The sequence below is a fragment of the Arvicola amphibius genome, chromosome 14, assembly GCF_903992535.2.
Source record: "Arvicola amphibius chromosome 14, mArvAmp1.2, whole genome shotgun sequence".
NCBI classification, from domain to species: Eukaryota; Metazoa; Chordata; class Mammalia; order Rodentia; family Cricetidae; genus Arvicola; species Arvicola amphibius.
This window is the reverse complement of record NC_052060.1, coordinates 132,720-159,340: the sequence shown is the minus strand read 5'-3', so window position 1 is coordinate 159,340 and position 26,621 is coordinate 132,720. Positions and strand designations below refer to the sequence as shown.

The 26,621-nt window shown below is 46.5% G+C and overlaps 1 protein-coding gene across 3 annotated transcripts in view; it reads left to right on the top strand.

The window, feature by feature from the left end:
* The first annotated feature begins 310 nt into the window (after positions 1-310).
* Positions 311-26,621, top strand: part of Kirrel1 (kirre like nephrin family adhesion molecule 1) — a 91,825-nt gene continuing 65,514 nt past the window's right edge. For 2 of the 3 annotated variants that reach the window (XM_038311756.2, XM_038311754.2), the window contains exon 1: positions 320-435. The gene's annotated coding sequence lies outside the window, so the exon portion shown is untranslated. Of the gene's footprint in view, positions 436-26,621 lie in introns of all 3 variants that reach the window. The other variant, XM_038311755.2, reaches the window with a different exon arrangement.

Genomic DNA, 26,621 nt, shown 5'->3' with positions numbered 1-26,621 from the left:
TGCCCTCAATTCCTTTCTCTTCGCTCTCCTCCCATCTCGGTTCCAGCGAGCAGAGCGTGAGTGCGCGCGCGTTGGGGGACCAGGGGAGGGCAGAGGAGGGAGGCGCCGTCGGAGGGAGAGCAGACGTCAGGAAGAGGGAGGGAGCCGGGGAGGGAAGAGAGAGAGAGCTAGAGAGCGGCGCGGAGGTTGAGTGAGGCCCCGAGAGATACAACTGGAGGTCAGAAATTATTAGGGGTTGCGGGACGAGAGGAGGGGCCAGGAGAGCGAGCCGGCGGAGAGAGAGGCAAGCGAGTGTGCGCCGAGTGTGCAAGGGCGGGAGGGAGGAGAGGGAACCAGTGGTGGCCCGGCTCGCGCCTACTCGGGCCCAGCAGCAAGCGGACAGCATGCCGAGCCTCCTCATCTGGATCCTCACTCTCTCCGACACTTTCTCTCAAGGTAAGCCCCAGCCATGGGCTAGGGTGTCCTGGGAAGGGGCGCGGAGCCATCCAGAGAACACCGAAGGAGTTTTTGGTGAAACGGCCCAACTTGCTTCCTCCGGCTGCGCGGGAGAACAGAGAACTTAGGTCGCGAAAGCAGAGATCCGAGTAGAAATGGGACCCGAGTGCTCAAAGTCTATCCTCCAGTCCCTGGCAATTCTCCCTCCCTCCCGGGCCCAGGACCGGACTCCTGGGTCCTGGCCAAGGGAAAGGCGGGGAAGAGGTGGGTTTTCAAATTTGGGGGGGGGGGGGGGGAGCGCGTGGAATGCACGGGCGCTGGCGAAGATGAGGCTGAGGGCTCCTGCTACCCCAATCCGGTCTAGAGTCACCTTCATTTGCAGTGCGGCTGCGAACTGCTTGGGATTGCTCCTTAAAGGGAAGGCTGCTTTCGGCCCCCAGCCCTAGAGGCTGTGGGGGTTGAGAGGTGGAAGTCCTGACCAGGGCTGCTGGTCTGTTTGGAAGGGGAGTTGATCCGGCCAGGCGCTCACTTCAGGTCAGGAAAGTGCAGACATCTGAGGCTCCTTTGGAACTGGCAGGACCGAGGTTGGAAATAAAACCGTAGGGGAGAGATGAGGATGTTCAGGTACACTGGTCTGGGTTCCTGTGAAGGAACCAAGGGTCCAAAACCCAGGCAGGCCTGGGGTCTGCGGGAATGGGTTTTTTTTTTTTTTTTTTTCCTGAAACTGACTCCAAGGAAGATTTAATACTGTTGGATTCCTCTCCCGAACTGAACGTAGAAATTGACACACAAATAGCTTCAAACAGAGACATTGAGACAGATTACTCACCTATGGAGACATTCCCACAAACACCGTCCCCACCACCACCACACACACGCAGAGACAGACACATACACAAAGACATTAACTGACACCTCTGAAGAAGCAAAAAATTCCTCTTCCAAGCCGACACACACTTACCTAGTCCCACATCCCGGCACCAAACTTACACTGTATGTGCATGCATGCTACGTTCAAAGGCCATAACGTCTATTCACATAGAATTGCTTCCACATACTCCAGCCACGGAGCAAACAAAGAAACTTGGGCAGACATTCTTATAGGCAGTCGCCTACAAAGATGTACAGTCTTCAAAATGGAGGAGGTGGTCTCTCATTGGGGTGGGTGAGTGATCTGGGAAGAGACTGGCCGCCAACTGGAAAGAGCCTCAGGCATTGGCCAGCTCTCTTCCTCTCCTGAATAGTGTGTGTGTGTGTGTGTGTGTGTGTGTGTGTGTGGTGTGTAGGGGGTGGGGTGATTCACTGGACCCCTCCTCTCTTTACTAGCCCTCTCCTCCAGCTCTGAAGGCAAACCTGGCTTAGTTCAGGATCTTGATTCACCTTTCTTCACGGGAGCCCCAGGACCCTCTTAGAACACGGGAAGGCACACATCCATGTCATGAGAGCAGGATTGAAGCTGGAGGAGAAAGAAGGCCTGGCCTCAGGGTTGGCCACTTGGCAGAAAGTTGGGAAGATAAGTGAAGTTCTGACTCTGTTCAGCCAGGCTGCTGGAGAGAGTTGGAGGGGGAGAAGATGGTGGGTGAGGGGCAGCTGTGTCAGCTCTGATGTGTTGGGAGCAGGCTTCTGACTGGCCCTCTCTTGCAACCCTCATCTGCCAGTGAGACAGAATGAGCTTTAGGAAATAGAAGCTGCAGCTAGGAAGCAGGAGAGACATGCAGCTTGCATCTGGACTGATGATGATAGGTCAGAAAAAATTGCTTGCCATGTACCCCTCCATCTCTGTGGGTGGGTGTGGCTAGGGAATGCAACTGAACCCCAGCCTTCTTGACTCTGTCAGAGGTGAAAGCAAGAACTACAAAAGGTTGCAGGCGTGTTTGGGGGTCATGGGAGAGGAAATCACTATGGAGTCTTTAGGGGACACCCAGCAAAGAGCTGGGGAGAAGACCATTAAGGGAGAAATGGGGGGACCTGGGAACACTGAGCAGCTGATCCGGAGGCAGGGAGAGAGAACACAGTGTGGTCAGCAGTGAGTTGAAGGCAGAGGGATGACCGTGGGAAGTGAGGAGGAAGAGAAGGTGCAATAAAATTGAGAACAGAGAAGAGCTAGGAAGGGGAAATTCAGTCTAGCTGAGGAATAGAAATTGTATTTTAAATAATTTCAAATGAGCCTCATCTATTTTCATTTTTTACTAAATAATTTTCCATATCTTATCTAAATGAAAACCATTATCTTTTCCCTCCCCCACTGCTGTGTCCATCATGCCCTAGCTCCCTAGACTGATTATGCCGAAAATTGAAATATTTATTCATTTTCTAAGAGATTTTTCTCCCTCCCTAGTCTCAGGGAGGAGAAATTGAAAAGGAAGGATTGTAGTTAATCAGAGCAATGTGGGATGACAGGATGGCTCCAGTGGGAGCTGCCTCCAGAGGCTGGTGGCTCTGGCTGTAGGAGGAAAATCTGCTCCTGTGGTACCCCCACCCCCAAGCTCCTGTCTGTTCTGCCTTTGCTCCAAGGGGTAAAACAAAGAGGCCCAAGGGCCTCCTATGTTCCCAGCATTTAGCTCCTGGTGCACACTTATATCCTGGCATAGAACAGTGAGCCTGGATTCTACAGCTCTGTTCTGCATACACATGCACACCACATACTCCAAATGTCCTACTTCTGCCCAAAGCTGGGTACTGAGCTGGGATAGAGGTAGACAAAGCTGGCAGAAATCAATCTGTCTCTACATTGATTGGACTCTATCTTCAGCCTTCTACTCAGACTCAGAGGGAGCAAGTACTGGGTGCCACAGGGATGCATTTGCAACACCCAGGCAGAGCAGGAGCGGAGTGGCATCCAGTTCTTTCAACCTTTGCTCCTTATTGCCACTGGGTGGCTGGCTGGCCCCACTTTGCCTTTCCAGGGGGATAGAATGATGGAGCCCCCTGATTATCCCATGCTTGCAGACAACTGCACTCTGAGGGAACCTCCTTTGAGATCCCTTGGGACCTGGTCTTCACTTCTCTCTTATCCTACAACATGGGGCATCATGCTGTGCATATAGTCAATTGATGAGTTAATACCCAGTTGATGAGTGAGCTGCAATGCAGGAGGGAGGTCATATAAAATGGTGATGATGTCATAGTCTTAACCTGGTATGCCTGGAATCCTAGTATTCAAGAGGCTGAGGCAAGAGGACTGTGAGTTCAAGGCCACCTTGGACTATGTGTACCAAGTTTCAGACCAGTTGAGGCTGAATTTTAAGTCCCCAGAAATAAATAACACAATAGAAAAAAATCCGAGACTTATATTTAGCTCTCCCATATTCGAAGTCTGAAGAAGTTATGTGCTCATTAGGTGCTCCAGTTTAGTTCTATGCAAAGTAGTGATGATATATATATATATATATATATATATATATATATATATACATATATATATGTTAATCCATGGATTATAATATATATTAATCTATAGAGAGTGCATGGCATGCTGTCTGGTACAGAAGTGTTCAGTTATGACTTTGTGTCTGAACTCAACATGTTGAGCTGACCACTCTTATGTTTTCCTGCTCATAGTTCTCTTTGTCTTCCAGTTCCAGCCCTTATGGTTCTTGGTCCCTAGTTTCAGTAAGCCAGTGCTTTGCACCTCTCATAGAAAGAACCTGGCTGAGGTAGACCTTAAAAGACACAATTCATCCCTTCTCCAGCCATTGGTGCTCTCAGGAAAGGTCTGCAGAAGAGATGCACCAGGGGAGGGCAAACAGGAAAAGTTTGAGCTTTTGGGTAAAATGAAAAGTGGCAGAGTTTCAGTGTGAGAAAATAACACAGCTCATTTAGTAAGTTCTCGTGTTAAAGACTTTTAATATAGGTTAACTTAAGTTGTACAACAGTCCCCTGAGATAGGCTGAGTAATTAATTCCTTTTTCCTGGATGGGAAGCTGAGGTTCAGATATGTAAGGTAGGTAGTTATAGAAACCAGCTGATTCCAAAACTTACACAAGTCTCCCTTGCCAGAGAGCTCCTCAATTAGCAGGAACTAGAGCTGGGCTAGGGCAGGATATTTGTTTTCTGGTCCATGGTAGAGTAAGTGTGAAGGGGATTGTTTTATCAAGGTAGTGTCTTTCATTCGGAGATTCTACTCTATATTTTTGGGTTATTCTTTCTTTATGATATGGTACTCTGCTGCTTATTTGTTAAAAGGGCTTTATCTGCCAAATAAGATTTATACTCTTGTGTTTATTCCAAACCTAGCCTTTCTAATCCATGGGTTATATGCAGGGACCCTCTCTTTCCCCCTTCAAGCTGACTCTGTAGAGTCTTAGTCATAAGACTTAATCATAAGACTATGAGGCTGAAGCACTCAGTGGAATCTGGGGGCAACCTGTACCCTCCCACCTCTAGCCTCTAGAAGGGCTGTAGGTGGACTCAGCAGGGCTGTGGGCACAGTAGGACTTATAGACATAGTAGGTAGGACTGTAAACACAGCAGGGCTGTAGGCACAGTAGGGTTATAGACATAGTAGGGCTGTAGACACAGTAGAGGCTGTACATACAGTAGGGCTATAGGCACAGCAGGGCTGTAGACACAGTAGGGCTGTAGACATAGTAGGTAGAGTTCTAAACATAGTAGGGCTGTTGACACAGTAGAGGCTGTAGACACAATAGGGGCTGAAAATTTCGGTGTCCTGTTTAGCTCACCTGGAAGTGCTAAGCTTTGCTTTTCAGTTGGTTGCTTACCTCAGGACCTGCCTGGCCTAAGGTACTGAAAGGGATCATGGGAGGTCAGCAACATACCAAGATGTCAGCATTACCTTTTACTGAGTTCCTGCTGTTGCATTTTAAAATTGATGTTCCTGCCATTTCATAGATAAGGAAACCAAAATTGAGAGGTTAAACAACTAACTAGGGGCATCTCTGGAGTGTTAATACCCTGATCCAAGTCCTTTTCTATCACTACAAGCTTATCTGTGTTGGCAACCTCTATTAGACAGGAGGAGAGCCTAGGCCTGCTGACTTCTTCCTCACAACAGTTCTCTGAGATAGGCTGTGTAATTAACCGTAGTTTCTCAGTTAGGCTACCCGTAGTTATCCTGGGTTTGATATCAGCATACAGAGGTGGGAGTAAACTCTTAATCCCTGTCAAAAAGAGGTTTGTGTTACTCGTTACTCCAGTCTTTTTCCTCCTATGTTTTCAGGTGTTTTTTGGGGGGTGGGGTGGGGAAGAGGGTTGGGGGTGGGAGGGTTGTGTGATGGGAATCAAACCCTGGGTTAGGCAAGTACTTTATCACTAAGCTACAGGCCTGCCCCCTCTTCCTGCCTTCCTTCTAGTGTTGGAACTATGTAATGCTTTAAGATTTTAGTAGTGTCACATGTGCCATAACATTTGATAGATTGTCATGGGATATAGGCAGGTTCTTTTTTTATTCTTCCATTTAGTAGAGGAGAAAATGGAGTTCCAGAGAAATTAGACGGCTGGTGAAAGGGGTTAGAACTCAGATGGAGGACGTGAGGAGATATAGAAGAGGCACGTTTCTCTATCTCCCCAGTTTCTGGGAGCTGTTCCTCTCTGAAGACAGGGACGGTGCTCTGTGAGTCTGACCAAACTGTACCCTCCTGCCTTCTGCTTGTTTTCCAGCTCTTCCCAGGGCTCCAGGCCAGGCAATCTGGCAGTCTTTCAGAGGAGGTTTTGACCTGGAAAAGGCTGGGAGTTTCAGTGGAGGAAGAGAAGAGATTGCTGTGTTCTTGATCTTGAAATGTGAGACCGGGCAGTAGAGAGTCCTAGTAGTCTTGATGCAGAATGGCTCTCAGGGTGGAGAAGGAAGACTACTTTGTGTTTTATATATAATAGTAATGTCAGGTGTTACTTCCATTTTATAGATGGACAATTAGAGGCCTAGATAAGTTAAACAGATCATCCAAAAGGACACAGCCAGTGCCCGACAAGCAGTGACATTAAAATGGTGGATGGGGAAAGACCCAGAAAGGCACTCCTGAAGGCTACACACATTTGCCACATCCAAGTGTGTAGGTGCAGTCCCATGTTACATGTGCATGCACTCCTCTTCCCCAGGCACATCTGGACAGAAACCTATGTCTGTTCTGGCCCTTTCATTTACCAAGGCATTGGCTAGTATGAAAAAAAATTTCTTTCCCATCATTTTTCTTTCCAGCCGTAGCTGAATTGTGGGGGGCACTATTTCATGTTGCTTCTTCTGTGTTCCCTCTGATAGATGTGCACACTGCCGGGCTGAGAAAGCTAGGGCCCTTGAGTTCCCTGCACTCTGACTCTGCCCCTCTGTGTCTTTCATCCCCAGGTCTTAGACTTTCCATTCTTGATTTTCAGACAGTGTGGACTTGATGGAGTTCTTACAGCACCCTGAATGAAAGCTTCTGCAGCTTCTAGGTGCTTCTGAAGATTATTTTTCTTTCTATCCTGCTCTCCCTCTGTCTATCAGCTTCTCCCATGTGGAAGGCGTTCCTAGTGTCTCCATCCTACACATTTAATTTCTTCAGCAACTTTTATTAACCTCTCTCTTCTCTGGGGACTGCAGTGCTCATCCGTCTCTGCCCTTCTCAAACCCATTCAACAAAATTAGGATGGTATTGAAATAAATGGGCCTTGCAGCCAGCCACCCTCTTCAAGATGGAGGGTCTTAAATCTGGACTAGAAATCTCTAGTAAATGCCATTAGTTTTCAGGAGATAATACTGTGGCTTCATTCTGGGTCTGAGCCCTGGGAAGGTGGTGTCAGAATCTCCCAGAAGGCCATGGGGTCTGAGTTTTGAGGCAGAGAAGGGAGAGCAGAATTTTGTGTCTCATGTAGCACACAGGGCCCAGCAGGGCTATTTCAGGAAGTTGTTCTACGTGTGTTATCTCTTTCCCCAGCTCCCTAACTTGACGTAAGAATAATAAATTCTTCTTTAGGACAGGATTGCTTGTTCTCTGTGGCCTGCATTTCCTTCTGAGGCAATATGAGGAGTATATCCTAACTGGAGGATGTGGAGAAAAAAATGCAGAATTAGTTCCCTCCCTTACCAGAAATGTGCAGTTAGGCATGGCTTAATGGTCAGAACCACACAGATAATGGGGAAGATGCCTTCAGAGAGATGTATTGTGAGATAGTCTCCTCAGCTTTTCACCGCTGCACATGGTAAGAGTCTGCTGCTGGGTGATGGAATCCTGTGGCTCCTTGGGTACAGGTATTTTCTCACTGACCACAAACGTCATTCTGGAACTGGTACGAAAGCCTAACGGCAGAGCACATGTTAATGTGCCAGCCCCGCCTGAGCTCAGCCTCCTGCACCACAAATAGAATCATATTGTTATGGGCAGATTGTGTGTTGCAAGATGAGTAAGATACTATCTCTATTCTTAAGGGTCTTTATCTTTTATTTATGTGAAATTATTTAACCCCACGGGCCTCAGTTTCTTCTTCCACAAAATGGGGACAACTGATTTTTAAAAAATCTAGTATAACTATTTGGGAAATGGCTACAAATTATGTGGAATAATATTTTTAAAAAGTATGTAGTTCCTTCTTTACAAGAAACTAAAACCCAAAACTACAGAGACTCTCTGTGTTGATATTCAGGGGCTACTATAGTTGTGTGAAGGCCAGAGCTGGAGCATTTAGTACAAGAGGAATTTGCTATGGGGTGCAGTGCTCAGGGAGGGCTCTCCGGGAGAAGTGGTCTTAGAGTTCGGGAAAGATATATATGTAGCAGGCAGAGAAAAGATTCCCACAGGTCCACATTCCCAAGTTGAGGTATGGTTGTCAGCCAGGCAGGTGTGCAAGGGTAGCAAGGGGAGAGACTGACTGACAGATGCATGGACAGCACTGAGGATGTCATCACTGAGGTGCTCTCAAGCTGAGACGCTGCCAAAGCCCAGAGGGCTTAGAAGGCTCCCAGACAGTCCTTCAAGAAGTGGAAGACCAGCTGATTCTAGGATTTCTTCTTCTGAAATATCTCTCTTAGTAACTCAGGTAGGCTGCAAACTCTTGAAGCCTCTGCCTCTGTCTCTTGAGTCTTGTGCCTTCTGATTTTTAAACGAAGAGTGTTAAAACAAGTTAGGGTCCCAGGCTCATTTTCAATCAAACCTTTTCTTCCTCTAAACTCTTAAGCTGGTAGAGCTGCTATGGAGACGTGTAAAGCTGATGGTAAAATAAAAAATAATATACTGAAACACATAAATGAAATAGAGCTCAATCTGGCTAGACAGAAGTGAACAGAAACCACTACAGGAGTGTCACTGGAAGTCCCCAGTCTGTGACCTAAGTTTGGAGACTGTGAAGCTGAGGTGTTCTCCCAGAGTCCTTTTGCCTGTGATAAAGCTGCCTGGAGGCAAAGTTTGGCAGGAAGAGGTGGGCCTTTTGACCCAGATGCCAGAAGCTGAACGAATCCATGCCATCTACTCTGAACTTGAGCACAGTCTATACTTTCCAGGGTTGAGTGACACCACGTTTTGACTTTCATGGTCTTAGACTTTTTCTGTTGGCCGGCAACCTTAGCTCTTTTTACTTAGAGTTTCTTAGGGCCTCAGCATGAAGGGAAGCTCCAGGATTCCAGTGGGAACCTCAGAAGAGGGGCCCTGCCAAAGAAGAGGAAGCCAGTAAACAATCTTAGCTGTTTTTGTTTTGTGGTGGTCCTAGGCCTAGGGTTTAAAAGGTGAGATTTAGTCCTTGTCCTTGAGGCAGGCTCAGTGCTCAGTGTGGAGGGTGGATACGTAAACAGAGACAGTCCTGTAAGGCAGAGGTTGTAAGAGAAGTATGTGAAAAATGTTGGAGTCTGATCTTTCTGGTGGTTGCCTGAAGCTGGGAGTGTATAGGGAGGAGCTGACTATACTGCTCGCTATGCTGCAGGCAGTGCTGGGTTCAGAGTGCTGCACAACAAGGCATCTGGGATCTGGGATCTGGACGGCCCTTGATTGTACCCCTGCTCCAGACAAAAGGAGCCAAGGAATCCCCAGGACTGAGTCTTCATTCTGCATAAGGATTTTGATTTCTGAGAACAAAGGCAGTTTACATAAACTACCATTTCCTCAAGTCTCCCAATCTCTTGTGTCCACTTCCCTCTCCCCAGCCTCCACTCCTGCCCAGTAGAGCTGATTTCTAAATTAACTTTCTCCTCCTAATTAGCTTAGCCAGTTTTTATTATTACTCCCTCTCCCCGAATTCTTCATGCACTGCCTGAGGCCCAATGTGCTCCATTACCCAACATTGCCCCACCACAAGGCAGCACTTTTAACTGTTTGTTCCCATTCTGTTCATTTAACTGGGAGTTTATTAGAGGGAAGAAGAAGATGGGCCAGAAGGACTGAAAACAGAAGGGAGCAGGAGAAGGCATTTTCTAAGCAACAGAAACCCAGGACTAGACATGTTGATGGGAGTTCTTAGAAAACTTGAAGTTTTCTTCATCTTCATTTTTAATCAACTGAGGACTTCCTTCTTAGGCAGTGGTACTCCTTTGCTATAATCCCAGCCCCAGGAACTTACCCATTGCTTTGTGACTTGGTCCAAACTCCCAGAGGAAATCTGCCAGCTTGACTGCATTGTGGAATGAGGGCCTCCATAGTTCCCACAAAGCCCTCTCTCATCTGCACTTGCTGCAGCTATGCTGACAGAAATGAGCACTCAGGGCAGTGTTACCGACTTTGTGGATGATACTGGACTAAAGTCCCTCTCTTCCAGTGCACACCCTTCACTGGTCAGTGGATGAAGTGGGAATGAGCCAGATATAACAAGAAAGGAAAAAATCTGACTTTGTAAAAACTAAGTAATTATAATACATGGCGAAGGCAAGATGAAGGGGCTTTTGGACTGTCTGTACGGCTGTTGTGCTCCATTTATGCAGACCACGGAGAATTCGGTAATATCTACATCTGAGGGGTTTGCACACACTTTCAGTTTCCCTCCAGGGTCATAATGTAACACAGCTTACTCTCTAGAAACAGGGAACCATGAATCTTCTAGGACCTCCTGACCAGGGGACTGTAGGAGTATGAGCCTTTTTGTAGCATTTTGTGCCCCTTGAAGCCTTGGCTTCCTCATCTGTGAAGTGCAGATGGCTGTCCCTGCCTCCCAGGGTTATTGTAGGGATTGAATGAAATTTGAATGAAATGATGTATGAAGCAGGAGTGTCTGGTACTTACTAAACCGTATTAATAACGCACAGTGCTTGATTTTTCAGGGCTCACAGTGCAAGGGAAATCCAAGAAGGGAAACAATAGAGTGAGAGGAACAGCGATGAACCAAATGCTGTCTGTGTTAGTGGTACAAAGGGAGGCAGCAGAGATGTGGTAACTCCTGCATTTTGTACTCTGAAGTTTCAGTGAAGGGGAAATCTGGTGGGTGCCACCCTGCTTTAGAATTCAGTCTGTGTTCTGTGTCTGGAGATTAAGTGACCTTTGTGAGCTATGGCTTCTTTGTTTCCAAAATGGAGAACTGTTACTTATCTATTTCTAGGTAATCTACATCCTGGAAGAGTCATTGTGGGACAGTAAACTTAACTATTACTTCAAACCCCATCTCTCCAGAAGCCTCAGCTCATTGTGCGAGGACAGCAGCCCGCAAGTTTAGAAGGATCTGGGGAAAGCAGATTCTGTTTTTTTCGTGGGACTCGCTGAAGACACTGGCGCTGCACATCCCTGTAGCGACCCTGTTGAGGTTTGAGAGGATGTCTTCTAAGGGAATCTAGAGCAGAGCTCGCTTTTAAAACAGTTTGGATGGATCATTGGTTAAAAGGCATCGATATGCTAGTTTTAGGAAGGCAGATGTGGGAACTTCCTTAGCATCCAACTGACCTGTCTGGCTGCCCCCGCTGCCACCTGCCAAATTCCAATACCACGTCCATGCCAAGTCTTCCTACTGCAGAGTTGAAAGCCCCAGCCTGTGCATTGCTGGAAACTTCCATGCCTGAGCAGTCATTTCCACATCATATTTTTTTAAGTCCTCGTGATTTATCATTGGAGGTTTGAGAGAAACATTTTGACAGAGCTTCTAGTAAAAAAAACCTTGAGCCTTACTGGCTTTGGCTTAAAAATTGGGTTATGAACAAGATGTGTGATTGAGAAGGAAGGGAAGCTATGACTTACCTGGACATGGCTGTAGGGGAGCAGTGGGAACTGTTTCTAAACAGGCCAGCTTCTTAATCTTGCATAGAGATACTCAACCTGCAGACCACACTCCTTGTCTGCTTCCTTTGCCCACTGACTCTGTGGAGGAGCCCTGTCTACAACCAAATAGGTACCCCACTGATTTTTTGCTTCCTCCTTCCTCTTTCACCCCAGGAAACTGGTGTTCCTGCAGCTCTCTGCACCTGCAAGTGTAACATAGTGACTACCCGCACAAGCCTGGCGAGTTTGCAAGATACAAAGAGGGCTGCATTTAATCATATTTGGTTTCCTGGGACAGAGAAAAGAACTTGAGGTCTAGAATACAAAACAAGTGGGATCATTTAAAAAAGAACACCATCTTCAGACTCCCAAGATGCCTCTCTTGAGGCGGGACTAATTCAAGTGAAGTTGGAAATCAGTGTTTGACCCTTTTTTGAAGAGAGGAATTTTATTAGCACTGTCCACTCTTTCCCTCACATATCTGATAATCCCTAGCAAATAGGATGTTCTTTCTGTCTAACCTGAATCTTTCCTCTCTGAATGGAAACTGTAACGAGAGGTTGCAACACCTGCAGTACTCTATAGCAGGATGAATATGTTTTCCCTGTCAGTTCATTTTTTCAAACTTCAGGGCATGCTCCTTTTATTGAGAAGCAAGGCCTGAGAAGTCAGAGGTAAGCCACTCCCAGGCTCCATGGGAGCCAAGAGATCTCTTTAAGAGTCAGACAGAGGCTGCCCTTATGCAGGTGTTCTTGGCCAGGTCTGGAAGGACGAGGCTCATAGCTCTGGACCTTCCTCTTCATCTCCCTCTGTGAGTGGCAGGGTGGGGATAGCAAGGTAGGCCCATTTGTTGTCAGAACCTGTGTTAGTCCAGGCCTCCCGAAGTCAGGAGTGTCCGGAGCCCAGCTGTGCCTGCATGGGTCCCATATGATACTGATGTGGGCAGAGGAAGTGTCTATTGTGCACAGGCAATGGAGAAGATCCAAAGATGTAGTGGAACTGGGTCATGGTCAGTTAGAAAAATGGTCCTGGGAGAAGTGGAGAGACAGCACAGCAGGGGCCTGACTGGGAAGGAGATAGAGGACTGGACTTGTGAGAAAGGTAAAGGAGACTGACTGCCTCGTAAGGGAGTTTGATGGGAAAAGCCATGATGCCCAGGGCGATCTGCCCAATTAGGGGTGTACAGTTAGCAGCTCTGAGACACATCACTGTGGTGCTGTCTTGTCAGCTGTGGCCCATGCAACTGTTTTGTCTGCAACCTGTGTGATGCATTTCCCACACAGTTTTTTTTTTTTTTTTTTTTGAGGGGGGAGGGAGTGCAGGGGGAAAGCAATCTCTGCTCCTTTAGAATGGTATGGGATGTCAGAGGAAGGGCTGGGCCATGGGAAGAGGAGTGCAGTGAGCCATGGGACAACCTGGCATTCCCTTTTTTTAAGGGCAGGAAGGCAGGACAGCCATGGGGCTAGAGTTCCACAAATACTAACTGTGGCCTGTTTTGGGACAGTGGCTGTCCTCCAGCAACACTGCTAGCCCAGTCTCTGGCTCTCCCTGTCCCTGGATGGGTGTTCTCAGCTCTCTTAATCCTACTGTCCTCTGTCTGTCACTAGACAAGAATGCATTGCTCTCTTGAAGCATTTGGTGCTTAATAATTTGTGGATTACAGCTAACTCTCGATAAAGATTCCCCTAATTGCTTGGCTCACCTCAGGTTCTATCATCAAAGCGAAGTGGCAGGCCCCCCTCACCCTCCTTTTCTTTTTATTATCTCTTAATTAATCACTCGGCTTCCACACTTAGCAGATAATTACAGTCTCCTGGGCACGAAGCTCATTTTCATAACCTCCTGCTCCAAGCCTGCAGCAGCAGCATGGAGGGGGTGGGAAGGCAGAGGGGAGCACAGATAGACACATGCTGAAGGAAGGTGGGGGAGGTGGCAGCAAGAGAGACAGGTGAAGAAAGGGACAGAGAAGGAGCAGCAAGAGGGACATAGCTCAGGATCAGGGCTCCGCCAGTGGGAAGAAGGTTGGTGATGCCTGGGGAAACCTCTTCTAGTGATAGTCTTTATCTACTGTGGGTCCCTATATTGTGGGTCCCATCATTTGCCCTGGGGCGGTGATGTGCATTGCCACAAAGCTTAGAGTTAACTGTAGAGGAAGCTGAGTGAATTCTATTCTCTCTGAAAACTGGGGACAGCTGAGATGGGTGCAACATGGCTGTGATTGGGGCCCAGAAGTATGAACTCTTCTCTTTTGAAAGACCAGGACATACCAGAGGGTTTGAAGCTGTGGGAATGAACCCAATAGTATGTGTAGATGGAGGGGGAGGCCAGACATTCACTCATCACCTTCACTTGGGGACTGTGCCTTGTGGGTCACAATAGGTTAACTGCTCCATTTTAGAGTTGAGTAGAATCTTCCTGGGTTCTGCTGCATTCAGGAAGAGTGAGTAACTGGCATAAGCTACATGTCCAGGTCTGACAGCTAGGTTAGAACAAAGGCAAGAGGAAGAGGAGCTCTGTGCCTATGGAGGCCTCTGGACCAAAGGCTACCACATGACCATCTGGTTTTCCTTGTACTTCTGACTCCAAGATAAATAAACAATACACATTCAGATGGCGAATCTGAGAGACACAAGGGAGAGAAGTCTTCCTAGTGAATCCAATGTGGAATCTGACTGGGCCATAAAGCTCTGGCATGTTTCCCTATCTGGCCCTCATTTTGTTCCTTGACAAATCTTATGCTTAATGCGGCTTTATTCACTATAGAGAGAATTTCAACCAACCTAGTTGTCTATAAGCAGATGAATAGATAATGAAAATTTGTTATCTATAAAAAATAAAATACTACTCACCTGTAAAGAAAAACAAAGTTAAAAACTTCATAGGATAATAGAGGGGTTTAGAATGTATACTAAGTGAGGCCACACAGTTGCAGGAAGAAATAAACCACATATTCTCTTTTATATTCAGAATCTAGTAAGTAACACACACACACACACACACGTGGATACAGTATAACTGAAGAAAAGAGAGCAAGAAAGGCTAAATACAAGGAGATGAGAAAGGCATCAATGCAAGTAATGGGCACAAATTATGAAAGAGGATATAAAGTTAGTTGTTTTTGCTGTTCTAATTCTGGTATGTATGGGGGCTGGTGAGTCCGTAAACTGTATTAGACACAGAAAGAGTTCAATTTAATGTGAAGCACATAGGGTTCTGTTTCAGATGCCAGTTCTAACTGTGTAAGTTCATTAAGTTGTGTGTGTAGACTTTGGGTCTGGTTAATTTTGGTGTGTGATGTTTTTGTTAATTTGCAAGCCTTTTGTATAATAAAGTTTATTTAAAACAAAACAAAAAAGCAAAACAGAACATAATCCCAAAAGCAAGTCTCTGTGGCCTGGACTTCAATAGGTCTTGAAGAAGAAGGTGCTACCACAGGGCTTCTTTCCATGAGCGCAGTCTGCTGCTGTTGGTCTGCAGGAAAAAATGCATGGGTTTCTACTACTTTACTATTAACCAGCATTAAGACCTCTCCAAATCTCAGTTTCCTTTTTGGTAAATGAGAATCTTGAGAAGTTTGAGATGATTTTGTTTAACATACAGAGTCTCTCCTGCGTGGTCAAATGCGGTTGGCCAATGGCAGCTGTCACCATGGCACCATGGCACTGTTGTCACCATGGACAAATGCAGCTAGCCTGTGCCTAGCAAAGGGCAGGGATGGAGGGCCTTCTCCACTTCCTGGTTGGAGGGTGGCATTAAGAGTCTCGCCCTCCAGCACTTCTGGGCGTGCCAGTAGGCAGAGGAGCCCTTACCGGTTGGCCATTCTGTCCCACTACAGTTTTCCTTTTCTGTCTACAAACCAAGCGGTTCGGCTAAGGCTAACCTCCCACCCACAGTGTAAGGGCATCAGCTTCAAGCATCAGGGGCCTGTATAACAGAAGGTTTATCTTACTGAGTCGAAGAAGGTTTGCAGCTTCTGGTTTGCTGGGCACATAATAAGAAAAACTACATTTGGAGGCACTGTGGAAATATTACTGAACTGGGAGTACAAATGGGGATGTTTAGCCCCACTGTGCCTCTAATGGAATGACCTTAGTGACTTGGGCTCTCAGCGTAAAATGAGAAGGTCATTCATTCTCTGAGACTCTATGAATGCACAGTTTTTTGACTGCCATCCAGGGGGAGTTCATCAAAGACTGGCCCTGAATCTTCTGTTTTGTTTTGTGAGCAACTGTCAGAAAGGCTAGTAGTCTCTGAGAGCCAGCTAGGGAGGGACCCAGAAGGGCACCAGATATGTTAATACATTTTTAGATCTGATATGGCCTTGGGGGTAAGATGTGCAGGACTCCCCAATATGTATATGTATGCATGTACAAACACACACACACACACACACACACACACACACACACACACACACACAGTGTCCTGGGGGCAGATGGCAGATGGGGATGTGGGGAACCCCACCAATGGTGTGGGTGTTTATGTGTTTATGTTGATAAAATGTTCTCCCTGCAAAAGCATGTTCTGGCTTTTCTCTGAACGTTAGCTTTGGTCTATGAAAAGGTTTTGCAGTCTTGTGGGAATATAAACATTTGGCCGATTTCTTTCTCTGAAAGCTATTTCGTCTCTTTTCTTTTTCTGGGAATTTTAACCAGCAAGATTAAGGTCCCTCCGCCCATCCTTCCTCTTTCCCCTTTGCCTGTAACACCACCCCCCCACTGCCTGTTCCTTAAATCACCCCCCCAAATGAAAACAACATTAATTAGTGTATACTGGGAATCTTCTTAGAGTCAGAAGAAAGGCGTGAAGCAAAAGGCTCTCCCAAGAGGAAAAACTGCAGGAGAGAAAAGGAAGCAAATGGCATCGTGGTGAAAAGTGAATTCCAGACACTGAAATTCTTTTGGTTTTAATCATCTCAGAGGGCAACCAGAGCTGAGCTGTGGGGGAAGGGAAGAAATGAAAACCAGGGCCTTCTACTTCTAGTTTGCAGGATTCTGTAAAGACAACCAGTTTCCCATGGAGGCTTCTCTGCCCTGAACCTCAGACCTGGTGTCTGCCCCTGCATGGAGCTGAGCTCTTTCTCTCCAGCCCTCCCATTTAGCTCAGCTTACAGGCTCAGTCTACCCAGTTTTAAGGTATTGACCTTTCAGTTTTCCAGCCAGACTTCAAGTTCCCCACGGCCCAGGATTATGTGTTTTTCAAAACAAAACAAACAGCGAAGCCTAGGCTCCTTCATAAAGCCATAGTGTTCCTTCATTGGAAAAGTGGAATCATTAAAGTATTTAAGGAGCTGAGTGGAGCTTTCTCTAGTAGAAAGGAACCCCAACTGTCCTTAAAGGACAGCCTGTGGGAGAGATGGAGGGACCACAGAGGCCTGTGGATGTGTGTGGGCTTCTTCTTAGGGTTCTTCAGGATCAGCTAGCCAACATCAGGGAAGCGGTTGGGGAGGATGGGGTGGAAATGTAGGGAGAATGAGGAGGATGTGATTCTGGAATCTTCTCTTCTCCACCAGGGTGACTGTTTAGGTGATGGAGCGAGTCAGGAAAGCTTGTGACCAGGCCCACAGGGATGCCCATGTGAGGTCACCAGTTGCCAGGCAGCAGCCATCTCTCCCTAGACCCCTTTTCCTGTGTTCAGCATCTTCTTTCCTTCCAAATACCCCTCCCCCAACATCAAGTTCTCTAGTTCTTTCTTTTTATCTGAAGGCAGCTCCCCATATGTTCATGGCCACCAGCAGTTTCTCCTTCCTCTTCCATCCCATCTACTTTTTGGAAATTTTGATTCTCGGGTCTTTGGTCCTTTGTATCTTCCTTTTTCCTTCTTTTGAGTAGCATCTCTCCATTCCTATCTCCTTATTTCCCAGAGTATCAGTTTAGAGTGGGAGTCAGACAGGGACTGAGTTTTGTTTGTTTGTTTGTTTGTTTTGGTTTTTCGAGACAGGGTTTCTCTGTAGCTTTTTGGAGCCTGTCCTGGAACTAGCTCTTGTAGACCAGGCTGGTCTCGAACTCACAGAGATTCGCCTGCCTCTGCCTCCCGAATGCTGGGATTAAAGGCGTGCCCCACCGCCGCCCGAGGGACTGAGTTTTGACTTTCTCATTGACTTTCCACCTGGATAAAGCTGCTTGCTATTTCAGAGCTTCAGGTTGCTCCGTGGCACACGGGGAACTTGCCAGGCATTTCCTGTAATCCAGAATGAGCATGTCCTTCCTTTATGTCTGGAAGAAAAGAGGAAGATAGAATTTGGAGTCAAATTGCTGGATTCAAATCCAGAAACCCCTTCCTCCCAGTGTGACCGGTGTGGACACTTCAGCTCTTATTGAAGATCGGTGCCATCAACATGGAGTGACAGAGAGATCACACTGATAATCTCAGTGTAGTCTCTGAGGTGAATGCTGTTCCCAAGTGATCTATGTCAGTCTTCTTGTTTTGTTGAGTCTTAGTATTTAACGGTGCAGAGTGATAAGGAACCAGGAGGCTTGGGGTTCTGACTGACCTTATGTAAGTCCCAGCTAGAACATGAGTCCATTGCCCCCGCCGTCCCGAGACTAGAGAATATAAGTGACAGCCCTTTTTTTTTTGTCTTGGACTTGTATCTATCTAGTCCCCATACCAACACTAGGAAATGTGTGTTCGTATAAAATGTGAATCTAGGGATAAAGAAATTTGGGCTCAGGATATTGCAATGACTTTTAAGTGGATATAGCTGACCCTTGTTGGGGGGCATTCTCTGCACTGGAAGCCAGTGGCACTCCCTCTCTAGTTGTGACAGAAAATGATCCTCAGACATTTCCAGAGTGCCTTGTGAAGCAGAGCTGCCTCCACTTGAGGACCACTGAGCTTGCATGAGAAGGAGCTGGACCAAGGAAAGCCTGGCTTCCCAAGTTGTGAGGTTTCCAAAAATGCCACATGTCTCTTCCTCCCATCATATATCCTTGATCAATATTTCATAAAATTGAGAAACTTTAAGTTAATGATGATGAGGAAGTGTTTTGTTCTCTCATCCATTTTGGAAATGGTAAACTTCCTCTTCAAGCCTTGTTTTATTTCTCAATCCACAATTTTGATTAGGAAGGTGGCAAGCTCAGGATTATGTGGCACCTCATGGAAGAGGCTCTGGTGCCTTTTAGGGCTGTTGGAAGATCTACGATACCCTTGCTTTAATCGGACAAAACCTGGCTGCTGGGGATGGCAAAAAAAAAAAAAAAAAAAAAAAAAATGGCTTCAGATGTTTGCCATTATCTTGCCTTCTTACTTGGCACCCTTCCTCCCATCCCTGAAATACCTGGGAGATGAGCCATTTCCCAGGCCTCGGGGACCTTGAGAGTACAGTTTGAAAGCTAAGATTTCATGCAATCCTTGAAGGATATGAATAAAATGAGAACATGGAGAATAAGGGCGTCAAGGCCCCAGAACTTCAGGTTCCGCCATAGCTTCTGTCCCTTCTCAGTAACCATATGCTAGAAACTGCCTCCTGCAGTTCTCCACAGATCACCCTGCTTTACTGTCCCTGTGCAGATTCAAAGTCCTGTCTGGGTGTCTGGTGGTTGGCAATATAAGGAGCGTGCTGCTCATATCTGCTGGAGGGTTTGAGGTTCAGAGAAGAAGTAAGTGATAATGTCCTAGGTAGATCCCAGGGAATAAAGGATGACCCTGTCCTGGACTGTCTACAGATCTCCTACCTTCCCCAGATATGCCCATACTTTTCAACCTTTGCCCCCATGCCTCCTAAGGTCCCAACTCTTGCTATCATGGCAACCAGGAGGTTAAGACCAGTTTGGAAGCCCAAAGATATAGAAGTGGGTTTGGACAGGAGGAAGTGATAGAACTTGATCAAAACCAGCTAAGTGGGAAAGTGGAAGGCAGCCAGGAAGGTGAAGGGAAGAGGAAGTGAGAGACAAACCTCATCTCTAGAAGGAGAGGGGAAAAAAGGAGGGGGAGAAAAGTCTCAACTTTTATTCAAAATCTGAGAGCAGTTATATGCCTGGAGTTGTTGCTATGGCAACAGCACAGAAAAGAAGATAGCTTGTAAAGAGGGGAGGTAGAAGGAGGAAGATGATTCAATAGAAGTAAATGTTTAAAGACAGGAACAAAAACCATTTACAGATAATTAAGTAACACACTGTGGGTTCTTTGGTCCTGCCTGTGTCAGGGGACTGGCCTGTGATATGGCTACTTCTGCCTAGAGCTTCCATCCTTTCCCCATCCCTTCCTCACAGGTCACCAGGAATGTTCCTCTGCTTTCCTGTAGCGAGGGAAAGCCTTGCCCTAGCCTTTGGGTGGCAGAGTTTTTGCCTTGTCCTGTCCAAGGTCCAAAGGAGCAACACTTATGCCTGGAGGCATTGTTGGGGCTGTTTAGCGTCACCTCTGATTCCTCTGGACCTGCAGTCCATTTCCGGAAATACTCTCAAATTTATTCTCAGAGAGCCAGGCACCATGACCCCTTTGAGATCTGCCCTGACTAAGTTGAGCATATTGCATGTGCCCCCAGTGTTCTGCTTTGATCTTGACTACCCTTATGATAGGGGTGCTGCCCAGGACTGCACACGTGAGTATCTTTTCATTGGCGAAAGTTCTGTAGTGATTCTTCTGGTTAGCTTTGATGTATTGCTCCCCTAACCCTTACATACAAAAAGTGTCCAACCTGGGACTGGAGAAATGACTCATCAGTAACAACATTGGCTGTTTTTCTAGAGGACCTTGATTCTGTTCCAAGTGCCCACATGGTGATTCACAACCATCTGTAACTCCAGTTCCAAGGGACCTGGTGACTTTTGATGCCTGAAGGCACCATGTTTGCATATAGTTCACAGATATACTTGCAGACAAAACATGCATATACATAAAATGCTTTTAAATTTGTAAATTATGTCAGGAGTTTTGAATTTTTTTCTTTGTATTGGCTGCTTCAAACCTAGGGTGACCCTCACAGTTCCTCTCTGATGAGGTTTGCAGTACATCACACACACACACACACACACACACACACACACACACACACAGCTTCACTGCAGCCTAAGTGATTTTCTTCCTCCTAATGATTGTTTTCACTCACTGTTGTTCTCTTAGTTTATTTTTTATATTACTGACCAGATGTGTCTATTTATGTTGCCTCAAATCTTTTATGGAACAAATAAACTAATTAAATGAGTTAAGCTGCATAACACAGTGTAGTGTCTGGCAAGTAGTAAGAAAGCAGAGAAAATGCCACTACTGTTTCATGGAAACAGGTAATATGAATCGTCTCTAGCCTTGCTTTAGAGGCTCTGTGAAGACAGACCAGACTTCAGAGAGCTCTCAGTTAACCCCCAGTGTGACTGTGTAGAAAGAGAGAGCCTTAATGTTTTTCACGCCCACTACCCCGATTTCTTTAATCTTTTCAATACACACTGCTAATGAACGCATCTTGTTGGTATGAGGACATTAGCCATGTTTGTTTGCTTCTGTGAATTGACTTGAATGCTGTTTAAGCAAGCCTCTAATTCCTTGCTCATACCCAAGTATTCTGGGTGTAAAAGCCTGCCTGGGATTAAGATTTTTTTCCATAGATGATCTTCAGGGTGAGAAACCTATGTATCCCTGAGAGCTGGCAGCATTTCATTGATTGTTTTGCTTGGCCAGAAAGGGAGGGAATGCTGTCCATAGAAGATGGAGTAGGGAGAAGAGGTACTGCAGAGAGTACCTGTTTCTCATCCGGGGCCACCTGCCTTAACTCAAGGCAGATTCTTTGGTTTTCCCCCAATCTTTTATTTCTCTCTGGGGGTAGCGGAGCGCTAAGAAGGAGCTGTGAGCCGTTTTGTTGAACTCCATATTCACACGTCAGTGCTGTATGTGAGACCCTGGAGGTGTGGTGGGTGTGCCAAGTCTTGCTAGCTTTCCTGCATGCAATGGGTGGGCATCCAGGTGAGAAGCTGCTCAGAGGATACACGCCATGAAGGGCACCTTCTTTCCTCAAGGAGTCTGCAGGCCTCCCTTGTTTTCTCCTCTTTGCCTCCTCTCTTTTGGGGATAGGGCAGGCTTGCTTTTCCTTTCACATTTCAAGACCTTCCTCTTTGTTTTTATGTAAATATCTTTTTGAGGAAGAAAATAATTTTATAGTTGGTACCTTTCGCCTTACTTCTTATTTTGTTTTTATTTTTAGAGGAAGAGTTTCATATAGTACAGGCTGGCCTTGAATTTTGCAGGCCTATACCCACTTCCTCTATTGCTCCCTCCCTGGTTTCTTTCCCAGTTACTTACAAGATAGAGAAAAGATCTCCGGCCCTCTCAGTCTGAGCTATTTGACTTAGAAGACAAAAGACCCTTCAGAATTAAAGAGAAGAAGAGGGAAAGGAAAGGGGGAAGAAAGTGATTTTGGTTAAAAATCTTCATCAGGGTCAAAAACCTGACAGGGAAGCTTTGTTTGTAGGGGATGTGAGGGCAGGGTAAGGGTGGAGGAACTGGCAATTGACCTTCAAAAGGTGAGTTGGAGGAAATCTGTAGATTAGTGGATAGTCCCATTGGAGGATTTCTGAGCTTGGTTCCTCTGAAACCGGCGGAGTGTGTTGAGACCAAAGACTGGGTGGGAAGGGAGGGGAGACAGGAAGCGGCCATTTTAATTCCATACTGTCTCAGAATTGTAAAGAGTCTGCAGAGATTCCAGGGAGGTCTGAGACTTGAGGGCCGGCTACTTTCCTTGCCTAATGTTTGTGGGTGGGAAAGAGAAGTCCGTGAGCAGAGCTGAGTACTGCTAAGGGGTGGTTAGGGCTAGGCGGATACTGGGGGGCAGGGAGATCACTACCTCCAGTGCTTCCCTGAACTGGGTGGGTGAGGAGAGGGAACTATTAGCATTTCTAAGACCTGGCAGATGACTCAGGGGTGACCTTGTTAGGATAAAGCCGGTAGGGGGCTGCTTGCGGGACTGCTTGCTGAAGGTTACCAGCTAGCCTGGTCTGGTTCACAGCCAGCACTTGTGAGGCTGAGGCAGGAGAATCAGGAGTCTTAGAATATTTGCTCTATAGGGAGTTCTAGGTAAGGGATGGAGCTACAGTGAAACAACCAACCTCCCAGGAGGACCCTGGACTGCAGGGAACTCTCAAGTCCAGAAGGGAAGGAGGAGAGGCATACTCCAGAGGCAGGCAGCAGCAGGACATGCAGATGCTGTGCTCCCAGCAGGGCTCCTAAGGGTATGGGTAAGTTTAAAAACTATTTGTGGCACATTTTTAAACCCCAGGCTGCTTTTGCCCTAGTACTTGGAATCCAGCCACTAACCGATATGTCACGAGAGCGTAGGAACTGATTTTAATGTTAGGTTGAACAAAACATAAGTAGAAGACAAATTTGTTTCTGCTACTCAGCTGCTGTGGCACCACGTTTCCTATGGTCCATTCAGACATCTTGGGAATGTAGTTCCTGTTCCTGGCCTTTCTGTTTCTGTCTTGAACCAAAATACAGAGGTCCGTGGCCTCTGCCTCTTAGATGTCCCCCTAGACAGATATACTGCCAGGGGCAGGCCTGTGACCCATTCCCTGGAACAGACACTGTACAAATGCATGAATCAAAGAAATCAACACATGATGAGCATGTGGGCACAGGGCGAATGACGTAGACCTAAGAGGGTGGATAAGCATCTGAGGGGTGCCTTAACTCTTGTAATGCTGGGGGAGGAAAACACTGAGTTACAACTGCAGAAAAACAAGATGGCTTCAGGAAGGATCCTGTCCTATTACCACTCCCTCAGGCAGGCAAAGGAAAAGGTGTGAGTGATTGGAAGAGAAAACAGGGAGGCAGTGACCTTGGGTGCAAACGCCTCAGCCACAGACAGACCCCAGTCCTCTCTGGTTCCTCCACCAGCTTTTCACTCCGTCCTCTGGTGGAGGAAGGCAGGAATGGAAACTGGAGGCCTAATTGGTAGGTCTCTCGCAGCTCTTCCAGGGAGCACAGGGGCAGGAAATTCCTCAGATTCCAGGCTTGTAGGATCATTGGTGAGTGTTAACCGCAGAGCAGCAGAGCCGGGCTAAGAGGCTGGAGGCAAAGGGAACTGCCTCCTCTTCTGCCTCTTTCCCTTTGTTTTAAAACGAGCTCAGTTAAAAGGGTCTAGAGGGACTGCTGGCTGGAACAAAAGCCCTAACTGTAACAATCCTCCTGAAGAAAAAGTCCCAGATTTGAGAATCCCAGAAAAATTAGTGCTGAGTTGAGGAATTTTGAAGTTGAAAATAGACTGTTGTGGACAGGGATTTGTTCTCAGGGTGAATTTTTCGGTTGTTGTCCCCCACCCCTCCAGGTCTCAGTGAGTGGGAAGGAGCTGGCTTGAGCAGAAGCCCTAAGCGCTCCTTGTAGAGAGAGCTAAGGATGGCTGTGTGGAGCAAGCAGGAGGAGTGCCTGCTTCCCCGACAGCATTTGCTCTGCCATGGTCACCGGGTTACACAAGTCTGTTTGCACCTCACTTCTCCGTGTCCTGGGCAGGGCAATCCTGAGTTCCTTGACTGTGTCTCTCTTCCAGAGGTATCTTGCAAGCTCCCAGGGAGTCTTCTCCATTTCCCAAAGAATAACCACTTCATCCCCTTGGGCTTCCAGAACAACTGCTTGTACTTAGGGAGATTCTGTCCCTGCTGAACTAGGGCGAGCTGCTTACTGCCCCAGTGCTCTGTGCTCTTTAGGGGACAGAATGTGACTTGGTTATGTTATTACCCTCATAGCAGAATAACAGAGTGAGTGCAGTGGGGGCGGGGGGGGGTGTTGAACGGAAAAGCAACCTTGTTGTGTGACTGTCCCTGTCCTTGGGGGTTGGAATATCCATTTGGCAGATCTCTATAATGGGTGTTCAATGCATGGTCTTGTTTTTCTTCCAGCTCAGCTCTTTATACTGTCATGTATCATGTACTCTGAGAAAACGAAGACTGTGTGATGTGTTTGTTATCTTCCCTATTCATAATAGTTGCTGATAATAATTCACCACCATGAGTTCCAGTCCCAATGAGGACTGACCTCCTCTGTGCTGCCCTGCTGGTGTGTCATGACAGATGGTAGATGAGATGACAAGATGTGTGTTTTCTTACAGCTGATGATAGAGCTGGGTGGTAGTGGCTCAAGCCTTTAATTCCAGCACTCTGGAGGCAGAGATAGGCGTATCTCTGTGAGTTCGAGACCAGCCTGGTCTACAAGAGCTAGTTCCAGGACAGGCTTCAAAGCTACAGAGAAACCCTGTCTTGAAAAACAGAAACTAAACCAACCAACCAACCAACCAACCAAAACCTAAAGAAACAAAACAAAACAAAACAATCTGATGATAGAACTACTTTAAGAGTAGAGGATTTGTGGGGTCTGAGAATGAAGAAGCAGTGACCCATAGCCACTGTAATATTCTTCTAGTTGCTGCGGATTCTGGAACTTGGGCGGAGCCTATAGTATTGAGCACCCAGCCCCAACAACAGGCTAAAAATGACCATTGTGGGCTGACATCAAGGAGTCATTTCAACCAAAGCCACAGACATGGAGTCAAAAATGCCATGTGCTGGGTGTTCATTTTTGGATGGGAATATGAGCTCTTTTCGTTCTTCAGACTGCTTCTCTCAGGGTGACCAAGACCCAGGATGCACTGAGAGAGTAGAAACCACTCTACTGCTCCATGTTAACTTTCTTAGTTACTCAGTTCACTGTTCTGGTTTGAATTTCCAGAGTGTTGAAGAGGCATCAACTGTCTAACCTCATTGGCCTTCCAAAACTCCTAACATGACAAAGTTGTGTGTTTTGAGACAAAAAGATGACTCAGCAGTTATGAGCACTGCCTGCTCTTCCAAAGTTCCGGAGTTCAATTCCTAGCAACCATATGGTGGCTCACAACCATCTGTAAATATGTACCCTCTTGAGGGAGAGACCTGGTCAGTCGTCCTCATCAACATAGACCGTGAAACCCAATATGGACAAGTTCAACTAGGCAACCTTGACTTGCCTGGATCGCAATCTGTACACCAGACTGACCTTAAACTCATAGAGTTCTGACTGTGTCTTCCTCCCCAGTGTTGGAATTAAAGGTGTGCTGACATACTGATGCTTAGCAGCTGAAATTCTTTTTAACTAACTTTGTGAGTGGAAAGAAAAGTTTATACATTTTTCTTTTCTTTTTCTCCTTCTTTTGTTTGCTTGAGTACCATTTGCTTCTCATAATAAGTCTTATCTGTATTTTCTACCTTCCTCTAGCCTCATCTTCCTTGAGAAGGCTGCCAGGTTGCCCTAGGGTATTCTATGCATGGCAGTTATATAAGGGAGTATATAGGGCTTTGCTTAGCCCCACTGCTAACCTGCAGCTTTCAGAAGAATGTCCATTGTTACCAGGATGTATGCATGCTTACATATATGTATATAAGCAGCTGCCGATACATATAATGTAACTCAAGGTGTTAAACATCAGAGAGACAGGAAATAGATGGGCTATGATATGGATGGTGCTGGTTTGGCTAGGCTTCTTGAAAGAGGTTAAATTCACAGCAAGGAGCCAACAGTTTTGGGTTGCAGAAGGGGAAGGAAATCCATTCCAGGTGTGTGCATGATTGTGGCTGGAGGGGGCGGGGGCTTGGTAAAGCCTTATGATCCTGGATTCTTAGTGGGTAGCTTCCATAGATTCTTGAACAGTAAGTCAACTTGCTGCTGCCAGAGAGGCCACATTCCAATTTCTGGTCACCCAGAGGGAGGAGGGTAAGAAGCAAAGATTATAGAGGGACCATTTTCATTCAAATGAAGCTAGAAGGATGGAGGGATGTGAAGAACTTCATAGATATCCATAGGAAGGTGATCTCATAGCATAAGTTACTGTACTGTACCTAGGTGTCAATTCTGGAAGGGACCTTAGAGGTGATCTGGTCCCTGAGTTTGAGAACTGGAGACCAGGAAAAAAATGTGACCTGTTCAAAGCACGCAGCTTACTCTGACCCAATCTGGCTGGAAGACCTGACTATTGGCTTCCATTTCTGCAAAGGTTCTCATATAACTAAGTGTTGCCCACTCTTTTTTTTGTGTGTGTTTCCCCCAGGGTCTTATGAGCCTTGGCTTCAAACTCACTATGTATTCAAAGATAACTTGGATTTCTGTCCTGTTTTATCTCCCAAGAGCTGGGAT